Consider the following 23751-nt stretch of genomic DNA (forward strand, 5'->3'; position numbering starts at 1 on the left):
TAGGCACTTTAGGAACAGAAAGATAAATTACTTATTGCAAGGCTGGCAGCAGCAGCGTTTCCATAAAGCATCTATTAATTAAGCCGTCTCTGAATATCTTTAGGGAACATCTCTCTCTCTCTCTCTTTTGCATTATATGTAATGTTATCTTATTTCCAACTTTTAATTATACAACATTTTAAAGAGTAACAGCAGCCCTTACCTTGCAGCTTCAAAATGGTCTGCTGAGAGCAGCAACCCCAAAGACAGGTAAGCTTTCAAGGGTTGGAATCGGCTTCAGCTGCAGCTGTCTATGAATCTGGGGAAGAAAAAAAAAAAAAAAAAGTATTACATTTGTGTGCATCACAGACATAATGCTTAACAGCTTGCAACTGATGCCACCTAAGACTCAGAACACAGTCATATTTTATTTTCCATCAAAGGATGCCAAGTACAGCAATGAATAACAATGAACATTTAGCAAGTTTTCTCACACCATTTTATCAGTAAAAAGCCATGAAGGGCCATGGTAACATGAAGCTACCGGTCTACAATTCTGTGGAGACAGCATGTTTTGAGATGCAGAATGCATTTGCAATAAGTGAACAAAATCTTTCAACAAATCCCACAGCTAAAACTAGCCAATTGTGATGATAGCATCTCAGCTCACAATCTGTTCTGGCAATCTGCTCCAAGAAAAATGCCTTTACCTTGCCAGAGCCAAACCTAAGAAAAAACAAAGACTCCTACACTAAGATATAACCAATAATGTGTCAACTCATAGACATACAACATCTACTGCTAATAGGTTTTCAGCTAAATGTTGGGACAAATCATGTAAAGAATTGATATGATTACACAACACACGTTGGCTTTTTGTTGAAAATATGTTCATAGCTCCACATGGAGAAAGAAATTCACATTAACTGCCCAATTTTCAGAATATCGGGACGTAATCTATATAATAATCTGCATCATTGCAAAGGTATTTACCTAAATACTGTTTATTTTTCTCAGTGTCACAGGAGCTGGCATCTCGTGGCAGTGGCTTCATATGGTTTTTATCCATTTTTATCTATTACTAGCAGTGTGTGTAGGTCCCTCGTCTTTTTCACTTTTCAACTCACAACATGGAGTTAACCGTGTTGTGGTCAATTTTGCTTCACATGGCAGTTGTTTTCCATGACCTGGGATGTGAACATGCGTTAATCGTCTACACCTGGGATCAGCCGATAGCCCTGCTACCAGCGCCGTACATCGGCTAGTAGTCCCCCGTGAGCTAAAGAGTCGTGGGAAACAGGTGGGGAGAAGCTGGTACAGCTGGAGGAGCAAGTACAGACACACCTTTCCACCCATCATGCGGAATGTAAGTTCCCTCATAAACAAAGTGGAGGAACTAAGAGCATGGCCCAGGCATCAATGCACCTGTAGAGAGGCTGGCTAACTAATATTAACAGAGACTTGGCTATAAGTGCAAATTTCTGACACCAGCATAAACATGGACAGCTTCCATCTGCTAATGGGCCGACAGAACAAAGGACAGCGGTGCAAAGAGAAGACGAAGTGTTGCTTTGTTTGTAAATGACAGATGGTGCAGCTTGGGACACGTTACAATTAAAGTGACACTTTGCAGTAAGGATATAGAGTATAACTGTTGAGTTGAGACCCTACCAGTTTCCTTGGGAATTTTTACACTAGGGCTGTGCGATATGCAATATCATAATATATTGAACAGTTCACCTCAGTAATGATAACTTAACGATAACACTCATCTTTTTTGATGTCCCATACAGACAGCTTAAACCTTTTCCGACCATCTTCCCGGTATTGGCTGAAATATATGCCGTCTCAAGCACTCTGGTGAGCAATTTCCAATAGTCATTGATGTAATGTACAGTTAGACTAATGTACGGGTCCATTGTTCGACTGGGCCAGAGATTAGGTGTGGCTCCAACATACTTGACAGCTGCTCCTCCTGCTCCACGACCAGCTCTACCACCCTCGCCATGTCAACATCTGTTGACACCATTTTCTCAACCTCTCTATCTTTCATTTCTTTCAGATAGGATGGGGTGGAGTCACATGACTACAGACTGCACAGCCTCTTAAAGGCACATGAGCATAGCCTACATACACACCTCCACATAAAGACAAAATAACTTTTTTTCAATGTTCTTTGAATACCAAAAATGCATATATGGGCAAAATGACATTGGTCCTTATCATACATTTTGGTAGATGTCCCCACATCTGCAAATTCAGAACCAGTCCTCCATATCATTACCAGCAAACTACAACACACAACACTCCAGGGCCCTTTTTCTAATCTCAATATGACATGTATCCCTGTCCTTCACCCTGTCCACATTTAATCAGCATGTTACCTGAAACCCTAGAGACAATAAAACACTAGACTTACTGTATGTAAATTGTAAGAAGGCATACAGTTCATCACCCCTCCGTCCCCTGGGTTGCTCAGATCTTAACCTGGTTCATCTCCAGACTCTGTATAAACTCCTTGTACACAGAGAACGATTTGTGACGTGCACAGCGAGTAAATGATCTCAGGAGACCAAAGAAGCTCTGAGAGACTACCTCAGTTCCACAGCATGGGGTGAACTTTGCTATGGTCATGGGAAGGACATGTATGGAATAACAGAATGCATCAAGGAGTATATCAATTTCTGTGTGGATTTTACTGTACTGTTGGAGAAGTTAGGTGCTTCTCCAACAGCAAGTCCTGGATACACCCTTACATAAACGCTTTACTAAAAGGAGAAGATGGCTTTCATGTGAGGACAGAGAGCCAATCTGAAAGCCATACACAAATAACAGAGGAAGAAGATCAGATAAGGGAAAAACAACTACAGGAAGAGAATGGAGGTGTTGCTGCAGGACAACACCAGTAATGTTTGGAAAGGTCTGAAACATGTTTAAGTCACAAACAGAACACCACAGCTGTAGGAGAATTGATGAGTAAAATGAATCAGTACTTTCGGAGGTTTGACAAGCCAGTCGTGTCGCACCCCCCCCCCCCCCCTAATCATCCACCCCTTCCACTTCAAAAGAATACATAAATCAGCCCCCTTCTTTTTGGCCTTCTTTCTCAACACCCCAGGTGAGGAACAATCTGTGAAAGTCCAAAGAAAGGCAGGCTGCAGGTCTGGATGGCATCAGCTCCAGGCTCCTAAGGTGCTGTGCAAATCAGCTGTGTGGCATTATGGGGCACATCTTCCATATCAGTCTGAAGTTGGAGAGAAGATAACAGCTATGGAAAACCTCATGTGTGCATGTGTGGTACCAATGCCTAAGAAGAACTTAGCTTAAAATTAACTGTTATTTATCCATATAATTCATCTAGTGAGCAACCCTGGTGAATCCTATCTATGTGTTTTTGCTTCTGTCACACCCAAATTTCCCCATAGTGGGACAAAAAAGGTATTTCTATTCTATTTCATTCAAAGCAAACAGGGGAGGTACACCCTTATTGGGAAAAAAAAAGAAATAAAAGCATATATTTGGAAATTAACAGTACTTATTTTTGCCAAAAACCAAATCTGAAATTTAAAAGGCACCTCACAATGTGCACTTCATACATTCCTGGAGATAGTTATTGACATTCCTTGAGTTTTCTGCATGTGTTGTAATAAGTAATAGTATGTTCAAAACCAAGCTTTGATAGGCGTACATTCTTTTGATAAAGGACATCTTAAGTATTCCTGAGCCCTGAAAGAGGAAGCATATTCATGATAAGTAGACTCCCCAACTGGCTGTCACTTACTGGTGATGGTTCAGTTAAGGTTACGGCAAAGCCAGTTCATCGGCTTCTTTTTCCTCCTCCACTCTCGACTTCTCCCTTTTTTGACACGAGGCCCAGAAAAGTCCCAGAGAGAAAGCACAACCATGATTTGTTTAGCACAAAATTTTTATCCTGGGTAATTTGATACTGCTTAGTATGCGGTCATTATTTTCTTATTTAAACAGTTCAGGGTGTCTGTTCACCATTTATGGTAACATACAATACAAGCTGGGAAAATTAAAAAACAACAAAAAAAACAAACATCAAAAGGCAGATAAGGCCTTGTGCAAAAAAAAAACAAAAAAAAAAAAAACGGCTGTGCCAGCTCGACAAAAGGTCCAGACTGTAGTATCTTTTAAACATTTTCAGTCTCCAGACAGCAAATTGCCTTTAAATACAACTGGATGGATTTAATAGCCAGTCTTTGTAGTGTAGCTCAGAAGGCTGTTGACGTAGATCAGGCCATATGCTAGATTCACACAAGTAGTAATCCAAAAAGATAAGGAGAAGGTAATGAGTATGTTTTTTGGAAATCTTGGACAAACCACTAACATTTCCAAAGAGTTGTAAGACAATGGGGGAGAAGCAGTTGAAGTTTGGGCTAAAAATCAGCCATTGACAAAATGCATGACCAGTATTATGATAGTTATCCAGAAAACAACTGATCCAGTACAAACATAAACTGAAGGAGCAAGAAAATAACCAATTGGTCCTCAGTACTGCTGGATTGGATGCTTGCTTTGCTTGCTTCAATACATAAAAGCTTTAAACAATAGCATTGAGCAAAACACAATTATGCATACATTAACTGTTTAAACCTTACGCTTGTAAATTGGCTCTTCTATTCACTGAAATCCAAACACACTGGTGGTGGAAAGAATAGGCTACCATTTTCCATCGTTTCTGGGTAAGAAGTACAATTAAATAAGATGCTGTCAGAAAAATGGAGGAAATAAATCATTGCTTTGTGAACCTTGACATTTTGTCCCACCACACTCTCTCTCCAACCTCATTTGGCCAGGCAGCATGTAGTTAAGTAACTGAACTACCGGTTGAAAGATTAAACAGCAGAAATCCAGGGTCACACTTTAAGGTCCATGATCAGGCCTAAGAGTTTAACATAGACAACCCATGGTTGGTGGTATCAAGGTGTACCAAAATGTTTAAAAACTTTAAAAAGGACTTAGAATTTAAGTCAAACTATTTTAAGGGTTTGTCATCTGATTTAAACGACAGAATGACTGAATAGCCAGAGCTTTCCCATGGAGCAATGGGGCACTGACTATCCTCCACCTGTTGCAGTGCACTGCTAATAAGCTGGTTGTTATAAGTACAGGTAAAGATGTAGCAGCCATATTTCAAAGACAAATTCAGTCATTCACAAATGTTTCCATGCATGATAAACAGAAAACGTCATTGTGTAGAACAACCAAAGTTGCCAAGCCACAAGTTACATGTCTGTTAAGGACTTAATGGCAGGCTGGCTAGCTCAGCAGAAAGCCCATCTAATTAAAAAGCTGATATCAGTTTAACAGTGTTCATCAGTGTAACAAATCTGCACACAGCTCAGGTGTGAACTTTAACTTCAAAAGAGTTGTCTTTCTATAGATCACTCCAAATGGCTTTGTGACAATATAGGTTTAGTAAAAGCTCACACATTCATCATAACGATGGAGGCATAAGATTTCAAAACAAGTAAGGTTGATAATGAACAAGCTGTTTATCTGAAGCTTGGAAATTCAACGAGCGAGAGTATATTTATGCATCATTATGCAAAAGCTTCATTGTATAATTTCATAAACCAGAAAGCTTTGAAATAACTCCTAATCAACTGCAAATAATCAGTTACTGACAGAGTTAAACTTTGATTGTGACTTTTGCTACATTCAGGTGAGTGATGAAATGTTTGCTGTGAAAGGAAGAGGAACAAATGCAGAAACCTCAGTGATTAGATTGTTATTGCAGGTCGTTATACAGGTTAGTAGAATCTCCCGAGTACCCAAAGCTAGATAGATAAATAAATATAGATTGTTAAAGCTGCAGTCATTTCTGGCAAATTATCCCCAAATCTGCATTGGATGCTTATGCACTATTAACATAACACAATGCAATCAAATTATTTTAAAATTTGTTTTCATTTATTTTCCCCAGTTTTCTTTACCCCAATTCATGATTTTGTAGCCACTGAAAAATATTAGACTGACTTTCTCCACTGAACCAACCAGATGTAGATTTATTGTAACCTTAATTAAATATATTTGTCAGTTTGCTAAACGTAGATTCTTTTAAATCAGTCTGCTGAGAAAACAGGTGTTCAGCTCAATGACTAAATTATTATAGAGCAGAAGCAAGACTTATTAAAACTTACTGGCTTTTTGATCAAGCAAACTCTGAGTAGTTGTAAATTGCTGATTAACGGTCTAGATCAAGCTCAGTAAATACGGAAACTGTGACGTCTCTTAATCTTAATTTTATAACTCAATTATGAATTTTTTGCACTCAAAGTCAAAGTGCCTGGATCTCTCACTATGGCTATCCTTAGGTATGACACCATTAAACCAACATGTTGTGTAATTTTAAAGAGGAAAACATGGAAATATAATATTTCCTAATGTCTTATTGAAATGTGGAATTGAAACCTGAATAATGAACTTAAACTTAATGTATACTTCAAGAATAAAATGTGAGGAAAAAAAAGTTAGAGCTAGTACCTGGTTCAGATGGCAAGATAGAATTGCTGATTTTTGACCTGACCTTCCCTTTCCGCTGGTCTTAAGGGTGTACCTATTATTCTCTGGACCGCTCCGACATCTTATCGGGGATATTCAAAATGTTTGATTGTTTTGGCCTGATATCCTGCCACGTGGGGTGTTTCCACGAGGACATAGCCTGTTAAATGTGAGGTGTAGTCAATCAGAAAGCAATGTGACGGAAACACGGAGACATAGCATCTGCCAAGGCACAGTGTAGCAAGTAGAGCCCCCGCTTGCACCGTCTCTACTCCTTCAAACAACACCTTTTCTTTATTTGTAATGTTTTTTTCACTGTTAAAATTAGTTAAATAAAATTTCGAAAATGCTTTGTTCTCATCGCCAATGTTTATTCAATCCGAACTCACGTCTGATCTCCAGAGGTTTTGCCAGATTTCTTGTATCTGACATCTAAATGTCCGTGAGGGAAATCTGTTAATGTGTGGTGTGGTATGCTTGCCGTGTGGCTGTACACGGCGCACTGTAGGACCAAAGCTGTTACAGCTACGATTCTTTTAATTGTCATTTGTGGGGTCTCCAAGGTGTTGAAAAATCAACAGACAACTTTAAAACTTGCCATGTTAACCAGGCATAACATAAACAGAAGAAATGAATGTACATTACATCCATGAATAAGGATGCCGTGTAAACTACACATAACTTTTACTTAAAAGACCACATAATGGCTTCAGACTTCCAGTCAATTTATATTAAATACGCTTCCATTTTTTTGTCTTCTGGTTTTCTAAGATCTATTTCTGGAGGTAAAGCCAAACATCCTTCTCCCCAGATAACATCTGCTTTACTATGGGGGATAACAAATCATATTCATTAAATCCTTGTGATTTCTAACAACATACAATAAAATAACCTATTGACTATAAATAGTTACCTGATGAGTCCCATTTCAATCACTTTGAACTATGCTAATGAAATGATGGGAATAACATTCATTGGCAAGCCTGGGCTTGTATTTAAACAAGTAATAAATCCTCCAAAGGAACTTTGCAGTCTGGCCTCTTCGGTCTCCCACCAAATGACAAACAGATCCCCCTCCTGCTCTCTCTCTCCACTCAGCTGTCCGTTAAGCGAAAACATGTGGTCCGGTATCTTGTTTCAGGCAAAGTGAAAACACACACCCGCTGAGGTATACAGTGGAGCAGAGAAGTCAAACAAGTTGTGACCAGGAGCGTTTCCTTTTTCTTAGTGCCAAATTCACTTATTCCACGTCTCCACAGGGGGGTAAGGATAAGAGGTTTGACCCCCCCCCCCTCCCCTAGTAAAGACTCCAGAAAAAAAAAAAATCAATCAGTATTCAGGTCATGCCACCACCCTTAACTCGGGACCTCTGACCCCTGCAGGGATCTCCTTAGAGGGAAGGACGGGGATTTGTCTGTCGTGCCAGTGTCTGCTCCGTGTCCGACGCTAACAAAGTTCTTGTGTTGAGGGGAGGAGCGTAGCCTGACCCTGTCCACCTATGACACAATAAATCCAGCTGAGGGGTTCAAGGTGGCCTGACCTGCAGCCGACCCGGTGTCTGGAAACACGGCTACAAGCTCCAGCTGAGACTTTCCTTCTCAACGTTTTTTTTTTCCTCAGCTCAAGGGAAAACGGGAGGATGTGCTCAGGTTTTGTGGGCAATGCCAGTGTGCAAATGAATACATTTACTCACTCAAGTTTCAATTCACATCCAAACTGTTGGGAAGCCTTCTTTCCATCATGGAAACTGGGTGGTGTGGGGGGGGGGGGGGGGGGGGGCAGCATTTGCATAGCATAATTACACTGGGGAAATCCAGGCTCCAAGGAGCAAGACATAACCTGTAATTTGCCATTGTGCTCCCTATGCAATTGACACTCATTCTCTGACACTGGAGATAAATGTCGGAATTCAGGCTGTTAGTTTAACCGATGGTGCATTCAGAATGATAATAACCAGGGTCTTCAACATGTTCAATCTGATGAGCAGTCCTGCAATAGCTCTTCGCCACTTTTCTAACCCTCTTTGGGGTATTATCATGCTAATCTAAAAAAGAAGCTGGGGAGGAGGGAAAAAAAATACATTTTAGCGAAAGAGGATATTTAATGAGAAGCAGGGACCTCTGAAACTGTGAGGACACAAAAGAGGGTATTTTCAACCAGCTGTGCCTGAGCAAAGCAGGGTGACAAATGGACACAGACATTACGCTGGGCGCTTAATTAAAAGAACATAGCCTAATTAAAAAGATCTTCCTGCTGAATAGACCGCCTCAGTTCAGTAAGTGACCTGTGTCTCCTGCACATGTCGGGCACACACCAGTTAGTCTGTTTCTACTTTTTTTATTTATTTTTTTAACCCATTTCGTTTTCACATCAGAGGGGCCCTGACTAAAGCGGTAAACACTGAAGTGGAGCATCTGGGGGAAGCCATGCAGATCATTGCGGGGGTGCGGGTACAAGTTTAAAGACTGATAATATCCTTTAGACAGTAAATGGCATTTGCACAACAGATTTGATTGAACGCCAATTATCGGAACAAAGCTGTGCTTAGAATTGGTTCAACAGTAGAATTGTCAATACAGAGTCCCAGTCAGATACTTCAATGAAAATCAGAGCCATTTATATGCTAAACAAGTCAACACAGCAGTTTTAAAATGCACTGAAAACAACCCTAAAAACATCATTAAACACACTGCACTGCATCGGTTTCACATGTTCCACTTCAGTATTGTGATCGTCTCCCACTTAACTCACTCATCAATGACACTTTGGACATCCCAAACTCTCCTATTTATTTTTCTTGACAGGAACAGATATTTAGTCATAGTGAAAGCAAACAGGGAGTTAAAGAAGTCAAAAAGCTAAGCACCTGAACTGCACAGTGCTATCGTTTCTTTTCAAATGTAGATCTGACACAACACAGCTACATTCTGAACTAAACTCTTATTTTCTTCCTCTATCCTCTATTAATCAGGTGCAGTTTGCTGAAGAAAGCTAATATCAGCATGTTTACTCTCCCTGTCAAGAGCAGTTTTGCCACCAACATTTATTTATGCACATTTTGAAGTATTGTATTAGAAAAGGACACAATTCAAAATAAATTCCTCAATTTTGCAAAAACTTTTTTTTTTTTATTATTCTCGCTCGAGATGGATTTAGTTTTTGCAAAAAATTGTTTATGCGCAAAGTGGGAGATGGAAAGTCATTTGCGGAATAAGTTCTGACATAGCAAACATTTACCTAACATGACTGATCCGCCGTCCGCATCCTCCCAGATATTCTGATAACATGCAGAGAATTGCATTTCTTTCTCTACATCTCCAGACTGCCAGTAATGTCGCCAACACTAGTTGTCATGACAGAAGAATTACAACTAGCAACACATTCCTGAAAACCTCTATTTTTTTTTTAGATATGTCGTCCATGCTAGTTTGCAATTCTACTTCCTGGTTTTTCCAGCCATGTCTAAAGTCAACTTCTTACAAACATATGTTTTGCGTAGCTCGGTTAATTCACTACAAACCAGCAAAGTGAAACATGCCTCATTCGCATTTTCTTTTTTGTCATTTTAAAAGATTGCTTAAAATTTGCATGGCGAGTGGATTTAAACATGGATAACAAACAGTTGATAATTTGGCTCCCAATATATTTTAGTGTGGTTCCAGTTAATAGAACAAAGTTACAAAAAGTTATTTTATGCACCTTTCTTTTCATGTCATAAAATTCAATCACTAGTTTTTTTAACTGCTCTCTCCAAGACAGCATGAGGGACAGGGCAGGTCATGTGACAAGTAACAAATCTTCTTTTCGCTGAAAATTAAAAGCACTTGGAGGTTGAGATCTCAATCTGATATGTCCCGATGCATCACAAAAATCCAGGTGAAAAAACAAAATAATATTTGGCCTTCTGGACGGGTTCCTCCTGAAGAAATTCTTCTAAGAAGAATCCGTCTAAATGTATTATTTTTTTTAGAGTTTATATAATCAATACTTTTTACCAGAAACCTTCAGGAATCTCACCATAGCATTAAGTACCGGTCAAACTGTTTAATACATAGACATGTTTGTTGGTTTCACTTTGCACTTTATGTTCAACAAATATTGATGTCCAACTCAACAAGCTCTTCTCTTGAATAGTAATATTCTGATTAATAAAAACAGTCAATTCTCTTGTTTCAAATAGTCCTCGTTTACAAACATCTTTATCTACAGGCCATTTTTGTTGCTTGTGGTTAATGCAGAGAAAAGTCAAGATCAAATTGCAATTATGGTTGAAATATATTGCAATTTTGATTTTTGGAAAAAAATCGTACAGGCCTGCATTTAACGTACCTGTCCAGAAGGAAAGCGACAACCTCTACCCCTCTCTCTCTCTCTCTCTCTCTCTCTCTCTCTCTCTCTCTCTCTCTCATTATGCACCACTCAAGATGTTCTGTGGATGTATTATTTTTGAAAAATTTTGCGTTTTGATAAAAAAAACTTGTAGCTGTGACCTTTAAAGTGCAAAACCTAATTTACATTTTATTGTGTGGTATGCAAAAAGGAAATTTATTGGTAAAAAAGTTGTGGGAAATGTTAATGCATTCATTATAATGAATTGCAAAGTGATAAGTTTGCATTAACTTTTTTCATGGTTTTTAATTTGGCCTATGAAATCAATTTCTGTCTAATCAAACAGAAAGAAATGCAACAGAATATATCTTTCTGTAAAGTTATCTTCATAAAACTCAGTTAGCCAAGACCCAGTTTAAATCTGAACACCCTGCATGTGTGCTAAATACAGAAAAAAAAGCTTTATATGCATTCAAATTATATCTCCACACATGCAGCTTTTGTGTGTGTGCATGTACGGGTGTGTGTATTCTTGTATTTGCAGCTGAGTGAGACATTTTTGTGCATTTTACTTGTAAAGGAAGGACTTTGATGTAAAGTGAGGACCTTTTTTTTTGGTCCTCTTTTTTTTCTCTTGGCTATGGGTTAGGTTTAGCACTAAGTGTGTGTGTGTGTGTGTGTGTGTGTGTGTGTGTGTGTGTGTGTGTGTGTGTGTGTGTGTGTGTGTGAATATCTAAATCGTTGTAATCTGTGCTACACAGTGCCCAATGTGCACAATCCTGCTGCTCTTGGAACATATCCGAGTGCACTCTGCCAACTAAAATGCAGCTCCATGAGTGGATCTCTATATCCTATTCCACACTGAAAATTAGATCGGTCAGAGACCACGGTGAACCTAGATCAGTGATGGTGGTTTGCAGATATCAGTCATGCCTGCAGAACAAAATGTGGAATTAAGAAAAAATATGACAGAGCATAAAAAAAGAGCTTTTAAGAAATTCATATTTCAAAAGATCACACTGGTACAGAAAGTTCAAGACTTCTGGTCAAACTGTTGAAGCACGATAAAGAAATGGTTGTCCTACCAACAAAAAAAATATATATATATAGTTTTAAGGGTTTCGGTCAAGCAGAACTTGGGAGACTTGAAGACAAATCAAACTAGGAGCAAAAGTAAACAATGCCATGACATCCAGCTGGATCAAAATTTTACTGTGCATTAAGCTGCCAGGGTGTTGCAGTCACACCAATATGTCAAAAAAAAAAAAAAAAAAAGGAGGAACAAGAGGACTTACCAAAAAGTGATATTTGCAACTGAAACAGCATAGATGTAAAACTGGTCTATAAAACAGCATTTATGCAAATAAATACAAAACACTAAAACATTCTGGATTGTTTGCAGCATATTTTTGTGAAACAGCAAATAATGCAAGCATCATTTTAACTACAGATTTTTTTAATCAGTCTCCAAAAACTATAAACCCCTGTGAACTGTCTTTGTGTCCAAGACTTTAAACTGGACTTTGTGACATGTCACTCTCCTGGTACCTGGAGCTACAGGCCAACACTAATGCACAAGGTTTTGCTGGAGGGCTACTGTCAGCCTCAGACATGGCCTGAGTGTCAATGTGTGTTTGCACCCTTATTCTTGTCACATTCTCCTGTCATTCACTAGCGACATTAAAGCAATAGTGTAGTCTGGGTTTTTGTTTATACACGTATGGTATTCATGCTGTCAATCACCAGAAACTGCCCCTCAGGGACAGATTAAGGGAAGGGGGAGAATGTAGGAGGCAATAAGGAGGGCAAGATCCAAGAGCAGAAAAAACAGAAAAAAGAAAAATAGATCCATGCCCTGGAAAAATGCAGTCATCTTATGTGAGTTAAACAGGATGTGTTTTGTTGTGTTTATGTGACTTCTCTTTATAAAAACAAGTTTCCACCCTCACGGTAAATTAATGATCATGTTTTGTTCCATGAATCAGCCATCCACGTCACCACAGGAGCACAAATAAACACGATTATATTGAATGATCTATCAGCAAAGGCTGAACCTGTTTAAATGCATGGAGCTTCACAGCTTCAATCCAATTCCGGCCTATTCCACACATAGCAGGGTTTAAAGAAAAACAAAAGAAAAACAGAAAAACCCGAATATCTCCCCTACACCATTTTTAAAGTTAACATACACAGGAGTTTTTTTTTAGAAAAGTGTCAATCATACCAATACGCAGAAATACGCCACTAAGCACTTTTTTTTTTAAATTACGCCAGACACATAGGAGGCAGTGTACCGCAAAACTAAAACTTATGTCAGCCAATCAGAATCCTTCATAATGACCACAACTTCCGATTACGGATGAACCATGGCGCCGGGAGGTTCGATCTTGTGGACAGATAAAGAAGTTGAGTTTCTTATAAACACCATATTAGAATGTAAAGTTAATAAAACTCAAGACAATGTCAACTTTAACTGATGTATAGACTAATTTATGTGTGGCTGAAAAGTATAATCACACAAAAATGTCTCGTTTTTCCCAGATATCCTGCTACGTGTAAACTAGGCCTCAGTTTCATGAAAAACAACTTGACCGATTTCATTGTCGACTGTGATCCAACCTTCAGTAACAATGTGTCCCATTACTTTCCATAATCACATTCACAAGACCACAAAAATATCCATGAAAACAACAATCTCTAACAGTTTTAGAAAAATCTAGTCTTAAAAATAGCACAGTACATGCAATTTAAATCAGGTTGTTTACATCTTTACAAAGTCACTTCAACCTAATCATGCACACAGTGGGGTTAAAGGTTTTCTAAGGACACCCAGCAGACTGTATCAAGTCATTGATTCGCAGCATTCTCTCCTCCTGGATGAGCATGAAGTGACCGTGGACAGTCGCTTGCATTGTGTCGCTAACTTTGCAGTAAGGCTTCATACCGAACATCTATGTAGCAACAGCTGAGGAAAACTCCCCTTTAAAGAGAAAGAAACCTCGAGCAGAACCACGCAGAGTATGAACTTTAGAGCCGTAAATCCGTTTATGCGTCCATAACCTGAAATTAGTCATTATAGCAATGATAACCCTCTTTTCCTTTTTTCCCCTATGGGGACCTTGGCATGACAATTGACAGTTTATATATATTCTATATTCTTGTTTATAATAGAGGTGAGATATTGTAGCAACTAAAGAGAATATTTCTTGCTGACGTGATGGGTTTCTCATAAAAGCACAATCCATTTGCAGTTTAGTGTGGCTTTCCGTGACAAACTTAGAGGCAGTGAAGGAGGAGATGGCAGGTTTCTGGTTTCAAAGTAAGCACATTTTTTACAAAGTTATATTTTCATATCCACCAATGATTTATATTAGACTCCTCCTTCTGTTTATAGACCTTTGCAAAAAGATGCAGGAGAAAAAATCAGGCTGATTACAGTTTTCTTCAGCTGTTTGTTAGTCAGCTATACAATGGCTGAATAACGGCAGCCATACGTTCCTAAGAAGAAAAGAAATGAGGCTGTTTGGAACCAATTTCAGTCCCATTTTTACAAGATAACGTGGAAACTAAAGGAGTGTCAACCACTACTTGTTGCTACAGTTTTACAAAGCACAGTTGGAAAGGTAGAAGCAGTTTATCTGGTAAGCAGCCAACTGTGGGCTCTACCTCATTAAACAACCTGCTGACATTAATGCCACACTGAGGGTTATTCTATATGGGTAAAAGTAGCAGAAATCTATAATATTCTGCACAACAAACAAACCCAAATGATTTGGGCTCCATTTGACTGGTTGTAGTCCAAACATCTAAACCCTACAGAACTAAATTTCTATACTGAACAGAAATTGTAAAACTTAATGTATTTGGGAAAACCCCAACTGGAGTGGTTTCAATGCCCATTTAGCTTTAAGACAATCTTAAATAATGTCAAGCGGGTAAACCACAACCTACAGACTGGTCAAACATGATGCATACACTGCTTATGAACTATGAAACTCATATTTTAACTTTTCTAAGACAACCCTTTAAACTAACTGACAGCTGTAGCACATGGAAAAGTCAAACCTAAACTGAATTATTCAGCAAAGACTAAATAAAATGCAGCGCAAGAGTTGTAAATCAATCACTGCATTTTAAAAATAAAAAAAACAACAAACATGTTTTCTCTGATGATGTTTTATGGAGCTAAGGATTAAGAAATTGCAAAAACTTTGTTTCACTTGAAAAGTCTTTATCTTAAGCAGATTGTTTTCTATACATTTAAAGAACTACTTTGAAACTGTTGGGTCTATTCCTTTCCTTCAGTGCAGAACAGTAAAAAAAAAAAAAAAACTCTCCTGGTGCAATATGAGGAGCTAATTTTAACCGACTTCAAGAAAGCAATCTCCCCCACACACATCGCTGCAGGGGTGAGTCAACACTTGGTTAATAAACCAACACACACACATACTATGGGAATGGGAAGAGTTCAGGGTACCAGAGAAGAAGAGGAGGAGGGGGGGTGGTATGTTTTACTCACATTGGACCACTGCCCGGTTTGGATTCATGACATTAACTTAACCCCCCCCACCCCCCACCCCCGATAACCCCACTAAAGACCGCTTTAAAAATAGCCACAGTTTGATGGAAAACAGCCTGTAGTTCTGAGAAATGAAGGAAAATGACCACGCCATGTGGAGGCGAGTAGACTTATCTCAGACGGCGTCCAAGCCAAATATTCACCGCACATATGGTGACCACTAAAATGTACACTAATAGCGTGCAAGCTGAAGTGCCAGTTGAGAGAAAGAAAACAACAACATCAATCTAAAACGTACTGACACATGTAATCCACTTCTTTTACACACACACACGGTTTAGCTTTTATTTCTGAATTCGGCACGCTCTAGGTAAGATCAAAAAGGTGATCTGAAAATTCAATTAAGTCAAATGAAACAGAAAGGCTTGGGAGTTCTGTCCGAATATCCAGAGGAACTAATTCAACGGATAAAACTTCCAAATTTGGACTTATTCCCTCAAAGTATGAAGGAGAGACAGGATCAATATTTCAAAAAAGGATTTCTACCGGTCGTGAGAAGTCAGAGATAAAGTAAAGGCATCATGCTGCACTACGGAGAGATTACCCCTTTAATTTTCAAAAGACATCTTAAAGTGCCTGGGGGTGGGGGACACTGAAATTAAAGTTATGAATACCTGTCGGTTAAATGTGTGAACAGCAGGGCTGGGGTACAATGGGATCTTACCAGGTCAACCAAGCAGCTTTGAATAAATATGAGAAAATAAGAGAAGCGCTTATCTTAGGTTTTTTAATTTCCTGCTTCATTTCACCTTTCAGGGCCGTAAAAATTCTCATTTTGCAATAATCAACAATAATACATGACCACAACTCAGAATTGCTTTTATAGTAAAAAAAAAAAACAAAAAAAAAAACTGCATACTTGCCCCGCTTTGCATAATAAACAAAAATGCTTTAGACAAACCAGAAAAAAGAAACGAGAAGAAAATATTGTTAAATTTTGCAGTGTCAATATAGGAAAAATTTTCACCTACAGTTTGTCCTGTCAACAATGATTGAGGCTGTCATAATATTTACATACATTTATAACCATTTTGCTATAAAGCTATAAAAATATTATGGTACTTTCCAAAATAATTACCTAAGCCAATTTCTTTAACCTTTAATTACTCATAAAGCTATGTCCTCCAACAAAAGGGCCTCATTCAAGCACCAATTGTTTCAAAAAGCCTTGTTTACGTTGCAATTAGCAATAATTAAATGTAATTAAAAGTATTATTTATTAAAAAGTGACTTTACCTTGAAACTTTCCTCTGTGGTTAAAACATTACTTCTAGAATCGCCATGTTTCAAAATTGACTACATTTATTGTTAATTAACAGTTATGATTGGACTTTTATTCTCTGTGTATACTGCTAATTAATCAAGTTTTTCTTAAAGGCTTTAATCAAGAGCTGAATCTAATGTTTATTTTGTTACTAATCAGTGCTTATATAATGCAGGAAAAGTAAAAAAAAAATAATAATAAAATCAAGTTGTTGTTTTTAAACCAAAATACTCTCCCATTTTTATTTGTATTTGCATCATCAACTGAATAACACAGAAGCAGGCAGCATTCACCACAGGAAGAACCAGAAAGAAAGTGTATTGCTTTTTGCAGCTGTCTGACAGAACAAAAAAAAAAACATCACTGAGTTTCTGTCATAATGTTTTGATATTTCAGGGATTAAAAACCTGATGGTGGAAAAACTAACAGGTAGGAGCTCTAATTTTATTTGTCATTATTTCCTGATTGGTGTATTTAATGCTCCTGGTTCCAATGAAGCAGTTTCTTGATGAAAATTACCAAAATTACCTGCTTTAAACACAAGCCTTTGGATGGAAGCTTTTTTTCTTATCTTAAAGCTGCACAAAGCAGCAGCTCAGGCATGCATCCAACCTTCCAAGTCCTAAACTAAAATCAAACCGTCTGAAAAGAAAGTTTGAACAATTAACTTGAACTGAGAGCAAAAACAAAGTTTTTTTTTATTACATTTGGAGATGTATATATCAGGCAATTCCTGGCAAAATGACTTTCTTTGAAGCTAACCTGATAATTTCCATTTTTTCCAACTTTTGCCAAGGACTTAACACAAACAGCTTCCTTCACATGGGGGGGACCACACGGGTTTGCTCTCTCCCCATTTCTGTTCTGCCTATAGATATTTCCATTTGGCCTGATTTCAAAGAAACATTAGATCTCAATCCCATTCCAAAATCTATATAATCTCTCAAAACGGCAACGTCATAACAAATAATACACCTACACCTAAAACAAAATAGATTAGAACGATCCTTTATTGATCCACAATGGAGACATTCAGGTGTCCCAGCAGCAAATGGCAGATTTACAACATCAGAATAAAACCATACGTTTATTAAAAATAGCATACTCAAGAAATTAGAGTAGCATACAACTGGTATATGTATGCAAAACACCAAGCACCAAAATATTCCAAAAAAATCTAGGATGTAAACACTGAGTTTGTTGGGAGCAGTGATGGTTATAAAGTCTAAGAGTCGCTGGGAAGAAGAATCTGAGATAAGGCTCCTTTGTGCATTTAGGATGCAGCGGTCTGTCACTGACTGAGCTCACAAGCAAAAAGCTGACCTCCCTGATCAGCTTACCTAACCGTTTCCCCTCAGCTATAGATAAGCTACTGCTTCAGCATACTAAACATAAGATGGCTGATGCCACCGCAGAGCCAAAGAGTTCCTCAGAAGCATCCAATGCACTCCAAAAGATCTCCTTAGCCGGTAGCGTGTGCTCTGACCCTTCCTGTAAAGAGCATCAGCGTTGTGACTCCGGTCCAGCTTATTGTTCAGGCGAATACCCCGGTATTTATAAGAGTCCACTACCTCAATGTCAGTTCCATGGATGATTACAGGTGTCAGTGGGGTGGGAATCCATGGTTTCCCCGAATTATTCAGGAGACGGTCCACCTGTCCACAAAGTCGTATGTCCATTGTAGGTACTCTGAGTCACCAGTGATGTAACGACACTCTGGAACAGTACTGATACTTTCTAAACACTCTTAAAACTCATTTGAATTTTTTGGCATTAAAACTAAACTGATTTGGGACAGTTTTTTTTATTTCATTTCTACCGTATGTTTAATTATATTTTATTAGTGCCATTTCAATTGTGTTCTCTTTTCGTCTGATTTTATTTGCAGAATCCCGTATATCCTATTTGCAAAAGACACTTTGGTCAACCTCGGACGTTTTAAATAGACGTATATAAAATTGACTTAGTCCTGCCATTGAAACCTACATGTGGACACTTTCTTTTATTTCAACAACTAAAAATGAGCCATAGATTGCCTGATTGGGAATGCAGTTTGAACCACCATTTATGCATGAAAGCATCGGTCACCACATGCTAAATTTCATCAATTTAAAAAGCATCAAAGCACATGTTGTTTGTTGCTCTATTTCAAGCCCAAAATTGGTGGGAGTTCTCAGTTTTTATTAGGAGTGAAACAGTACAAAATACCCAGTATAGAGCAGTTGGTTCAATAGGCACTAAATGTACCCAACAAATACAGCGCCGCTTTATACCTTAACGCATACAGACCGGTTATGTGTGGAACCAAGTGTGCCAAGCACAACGTTCTGTATCGCGGCTTTAAAAGGTGACAACAAAACAAAACAGACGGGACTTCCAGCCATCTCTAAGGTTTCTCTTACAATTGCAGTGGAGAAAGAAAAGTGGACTGAACTAAAACGTTACATCAGCTGATCCAGCAGCAGTAAGAGTTGGAATTACGTCAAGCCGGATTTGAACATCACCGATACTTAAAAATAAGACAAATAGATATCAGTCCAGCATTGAGCCAGTCTAAAACGATGCACAGCATATAAGATGCGATGACACACTGGTACCGCTGTTAAAGGTCCTTCTGACCAGAGAGGATTTCCCCAACAGCGACACTTTTATGTTCCATTCAAGTACAACTTGTCCACTGGATTGTCTAAATATCAAAACAAAGTTTTTTAAAGCTGATTTTATTCTCAAATATCTTAACAGTCTTATTACTAATCATAAAACAACACTGATCTTCTTCAAGTGGTTTTATTTTTGTATATTCCATCCATCAGTGTCTATACCCGCTTATCCTTCATTAACTTAAAAATAAATCAAACCAAATCTCCAGTTAGTTCTATTACAGTGTACCGTTACACCCCTAATTTTTATCTATTTATTAAATATGGACAAAAAAGATTTTTCAATGTTTAATCTGCGAATCACAGACAATCAAAGGGGCAAAAAAATTACCATTCAGGATCAATGTTAGATTGATTGGTGTATCACCAGCTACATTCAGCATGTTCAAAATCTTAGTGACAAGCAGCGATAACAAACAGACTCAATGTTCATTCAGAGAGCATACACCAAATAAAAGATGGGACGATAGGCTGCTGGTGTCTGGTAGGGATTCTTTTTTTCCAGAGAAATAGCCTCTGGCACAAAGATGGATGGTTACATTTCCTCCAGAAGAAACAGCAGTTTGTTAGGGGGCGCGCAGGAGAGTAACCGGGCTGTTAGTACAAAGTTGTGATAGCCACAGTAGCTGAACTGGCAAACAAAATAACTTCACTAACCCAAAAGAAAACTTCACAAATTGTAAATCCAAGAAAAAAGGATCGTTACTGTGCCGCCCACACTGTTTGATTGAGAGCCAATCTCAGTGAAATGAAGCGCAGAAAAACACTCAGCAATAAGGATGGAAATGAGCGCTAAAAAAAGCATGATGCACTGAAACTAATATGCTGTGAAAAAAAAACGTATGAAATATACTTTTTCCATATAGTGCTGCTTATATAAAAAGTAAATTCACAAATTAGACACATTTAGTGAAAATAGCATGGAGAACAAAAGGAAGATGATCGAAAAATTGCAGTGCTGAAAAAGTGGTCCTAGAGTATTTACAGCCTGTAATGATTATTTATAAGTATTTAAAAATATTCGCCCCTATCTTATAAAAGTATTCATACACCATTCACCATTTATCATGCTACACACCATACGCTACTTCTTGTGTTGCTCTTTAACAGTAAATCCAAGTAAAATACACGGAAATCTGTGCTTGGAATGTGGCAAACAGTGGAAAAAATCTCAAGGAGCGCAAATACATTTACAAGGAAGTTTAAATGGCATTTAGATGGAAAGTCCAACCTGCCGTGTCTTTGTTAATTGATTTTAGGAAAACAAGCCGAAAAGAAAAAGATGGATTCCATGCCCTGATCTGCAGAGAAAGCTGCAATGAAATCATGTTGTAATGGTTAGTAAGCCTACCGAAAGGGACAAGTGCCCCCCCTCAAATATGGAATGATGCAATATGAAGTTACACAAAACACCTAAAGCTGCAGATAAAAGTTTACACCATTGTTTCTTCAGCTGTACAGACAGCCCAGCTGGGATTTCATCTTTAGTCAAACTGTTGAATATTTTTCCATTACTAGCAGCTAAAAGGAACAACAGTAATTTAACTCGCCCTACTGTGAAGCACTTTAGACAAAGAAGAAATTGACTGTCCGTACCCAACCAGGTTGCAATAGAGAGGCTACATCCCCCCCCCAACAACCAGCAAGGATTAGGTGGCTATAGCGAATGAATGGATTATTTCAATGCTACCTAGCGAGTCGATGATGCATCCTCTAATGCACGTGATTAAATTAGAGTGAAAGAGTGTGCTCTCATTAAAAAGGCCAACTGATTTGGGAGTGTTGGGAGACCAAACCCTGAGTCAACAGGTATTACTCCAGCCTTGTTCCTGCAAAACAAGACATGTCTAAACATTAACGTGAGTCAAAAGAGAATAACAACTTCAGAAATGGCGGAGCAGCTTTCGATTCCTAAATCTACTTTTATTGGCCAGCAGTACCTCTCAGCCGTAGAATTATAAATCTTGGGGAATCTACTGATTTTGCAAAAGCTTCGGGTTATATCCTCCCCTCTAATTGCTGGACTCCGTCCACTGTTCTCCATGAAGCGCTTAACCAAACAGCCGTGAAGTGTTCCTGCTCGCTGCTTGTGGCCTCGGCGGTTTGGCAAGCAAAACCCAACTCCATGTTTGACAAGGGGTTAATGTTTCAGAAGAACGGCCTGGCAAAAAAACCACAAAAAGACAGCCAGTCTGGATGGACGGAGCGAGGTCTGTCACTTGTCCATTTTGTGGTCCGCCACGTTCAGCCTCTCTCTCCATGTCGGCCCTCTAGCCTTTCACTGAACTCTGAAGTTTTCCTCCCGTAATTTACACGCTCATCAGCTCGACTGTAATTTCCAGTGTAGGAGAAACCCACACCAGGACCACAGGAGGGATAAAGCTACACGCCTGTTTTTGGAATCAAATGTAATTACAACTCCGCCAAGGCTTTAGGTTGCACTGAAGGGACGTGCTGACTGTCAGTGCTGTGTTCGCTTTTAAAAAAAAAAAAAAAAATCCAGCAGCCTGCACCAATAACAGTGAGGAGGATGCAACAAAACTGGCACCATCCATTACATCTGTGCCAAAGGCAATCTATAAATGAACTTTGAATCTCCAAGGTTTATTAGCGCGCCTGATTTTTAGAGCACCAGCTCAGCAAAAACGAAAAACTCCAAGGCAAAGAAAAGAAGTTGCTTCCTTCCAGTTGCTGGAGCAGATCTACATCCGGCGGAACGATGATGGAGGAGCCGCGTGCCACGCTGCATAAGGCATGAAACTGTGCATTTGTTCCACCTGATGCAACATGTTAATGCGATTTCTTCCCAGCTGTGCCCTCAACAGGGCCAGACCTTGAGGCCAAGGCCCGGTGGTCTCAGCAGATAACCCCAACCGGCCTGTGCTGTGTCAGCCTGGGATTATGGATGGCGGGGCGCTCGCTGGGCTGACAGGTAATAATTCACTCCCCAGGGGTCCCACACCCTTCGCTGGTTACAACACAACCAGCCAGGAAAGGGTGGAGACGCTGAGAGTGGGGAAAAAAAAAAAAAAAAAAAACCCTTGAAGTGCACATCCCCACATCCCACCCACCTGCTCTCTTTCCTCCCGTGCCCTTCAAGAAGCAAGGCTCTCCCTGGCAGCCCTGTTGCCACGGGTAACCAGCCATTATCAAAATGAAATATGAGGTGTCACAGACCGGTGCCGCTCTCAGGTGCAGGGCCAAACAAAGTCCCATATGTTGTGGATGAAGCGGCGGGGTGGAGAGGGGGGGGGTTGGTTAACTGTTGCTTCCTGAAGCACGGCATTGCACCAACCCGTCTTTTAGACACCCAACAGTTGCAGATGGTGCTCAGAGATACGAGACACTTCAGACAAATCACTGTTGTTAAGGTGGCACCACAACAGCCCGGTATCCATCCTCCGACGCCCTTAAGTTCCTCTGAGCACAGAACGGCGTGCAAATGAGGATGAGTGCAGCTATTCAACAACTTCAAGTGCACCTGGGGAGAAAATATAATGCGTCTTCATCCATTCCACTGAAATATTGCTTCCCCCCCCCCCCTTTTCCTTTTTCGACTGATCAAAGCTGCAAAAGAAGTGGGAGTGTTCCCCGTTTATGTCCGGTTACTGAACACTTCGTCTTGATGATGAAAATAGTCAAGCTGAATGTCCCCGCAGGGCCAGAGCTCTCAGCCGCCGGTTAGAAGCCCATTTCAACCGTCATTACCCCGAGGACCATTAGGAGGACGCCACCCGCACATATAGGGTCCGTCATTTCAAACTAAAAGCAAACGATAAAATGGAAATCGGAAATAAAATTACACACGGCGCTAAATGCGCCATTAACCACGCTAACTAAGCAACAAACCAATCAGGGCTCGGGGGTGGGGGGGGGAATAAAAGCTGGAAGAAGAGAAGGCAATTCTGAGCCGTGATGAGGAATGAAGGCAACGCGGGGTACTTGGCACTTTCTCACATTTATGACCAACTCATCTGTCAGCCGAAAGATATTTTGCCTAATGATTATGTGCGTAAAGCGACGGAGAAAACAAACAGGGGTCGCCCGACAGGCAGCGTTAACAGCCAGCACCAACGAGGGCTGAATGTAGATGGGTCTGCACTATTCATAGTGCGAGTGGGAGCACAGACAGACCTGCTGGTTGAGAATCAGGCCAACACGGGAGCATCCCACTCGCCCTGCACGGAAGCAGCACTCCTACTTGTCAACACGCCGGCTACATGTCAAATAGAATAAGCTGAAACCACGCTGCAATACTCTCAGAGCAGCAAAAGAGTGCAAAGTCATTGGACAAGTGAGGCAAAAGGAAAAAAAAAAAAGAAAAGGCAATCCATGAGAGCCACTGGGCCCCCCTCCCCATCCTGCAAAGTCACTGCTGCAGCTGAGAGGATGGCGACAAAGCCAAACCAAAG

The 23751-nt window shown here is 39.6% G+C and overlaps 1 protein-coding gene across 4 annotated transcripts in view; it reads right to left on the minus strand.

Annotated features, from left to right (window-relative positions):
- Positions 1-23751, minus strand: part of sema6e (sema domain, transmembrane domain (TM), and cytoplasmic domain, (semaphorin) 6E) — a 222010-nt gene that overhangs the window by 196803 nt on the left and 1456 nt on the right. For all 4 annotated transcript variants that reach the window (XM_012879132.3, XM_021324749.2, XM_021324734.2 and 1 more), the window contains exon 2: positions 203-298. The gene's annotated coding sequence lies outside the window, so the exon portion shown is untranslated. The remainder of the gene's footprint in view (positions 1-202; positions 299-23751) is intronic.

The sequence above is a fragment of the Fundulus heteroclitus genome, chromosome 3 (assembly GCF_011125445.2).
Source record: "Fundulus heteroclitus isolate FHET01 chromosome 3, MU-UCD_Fhet_4.1, whole genome shotgun sequence".
Lineage (NCBI taxonomy): Eukaryota > Metazoa > Chordata > Actinopteri > Cyprinodontiformes > Fundulidae > Fundulus > Fundulus heteroclitus.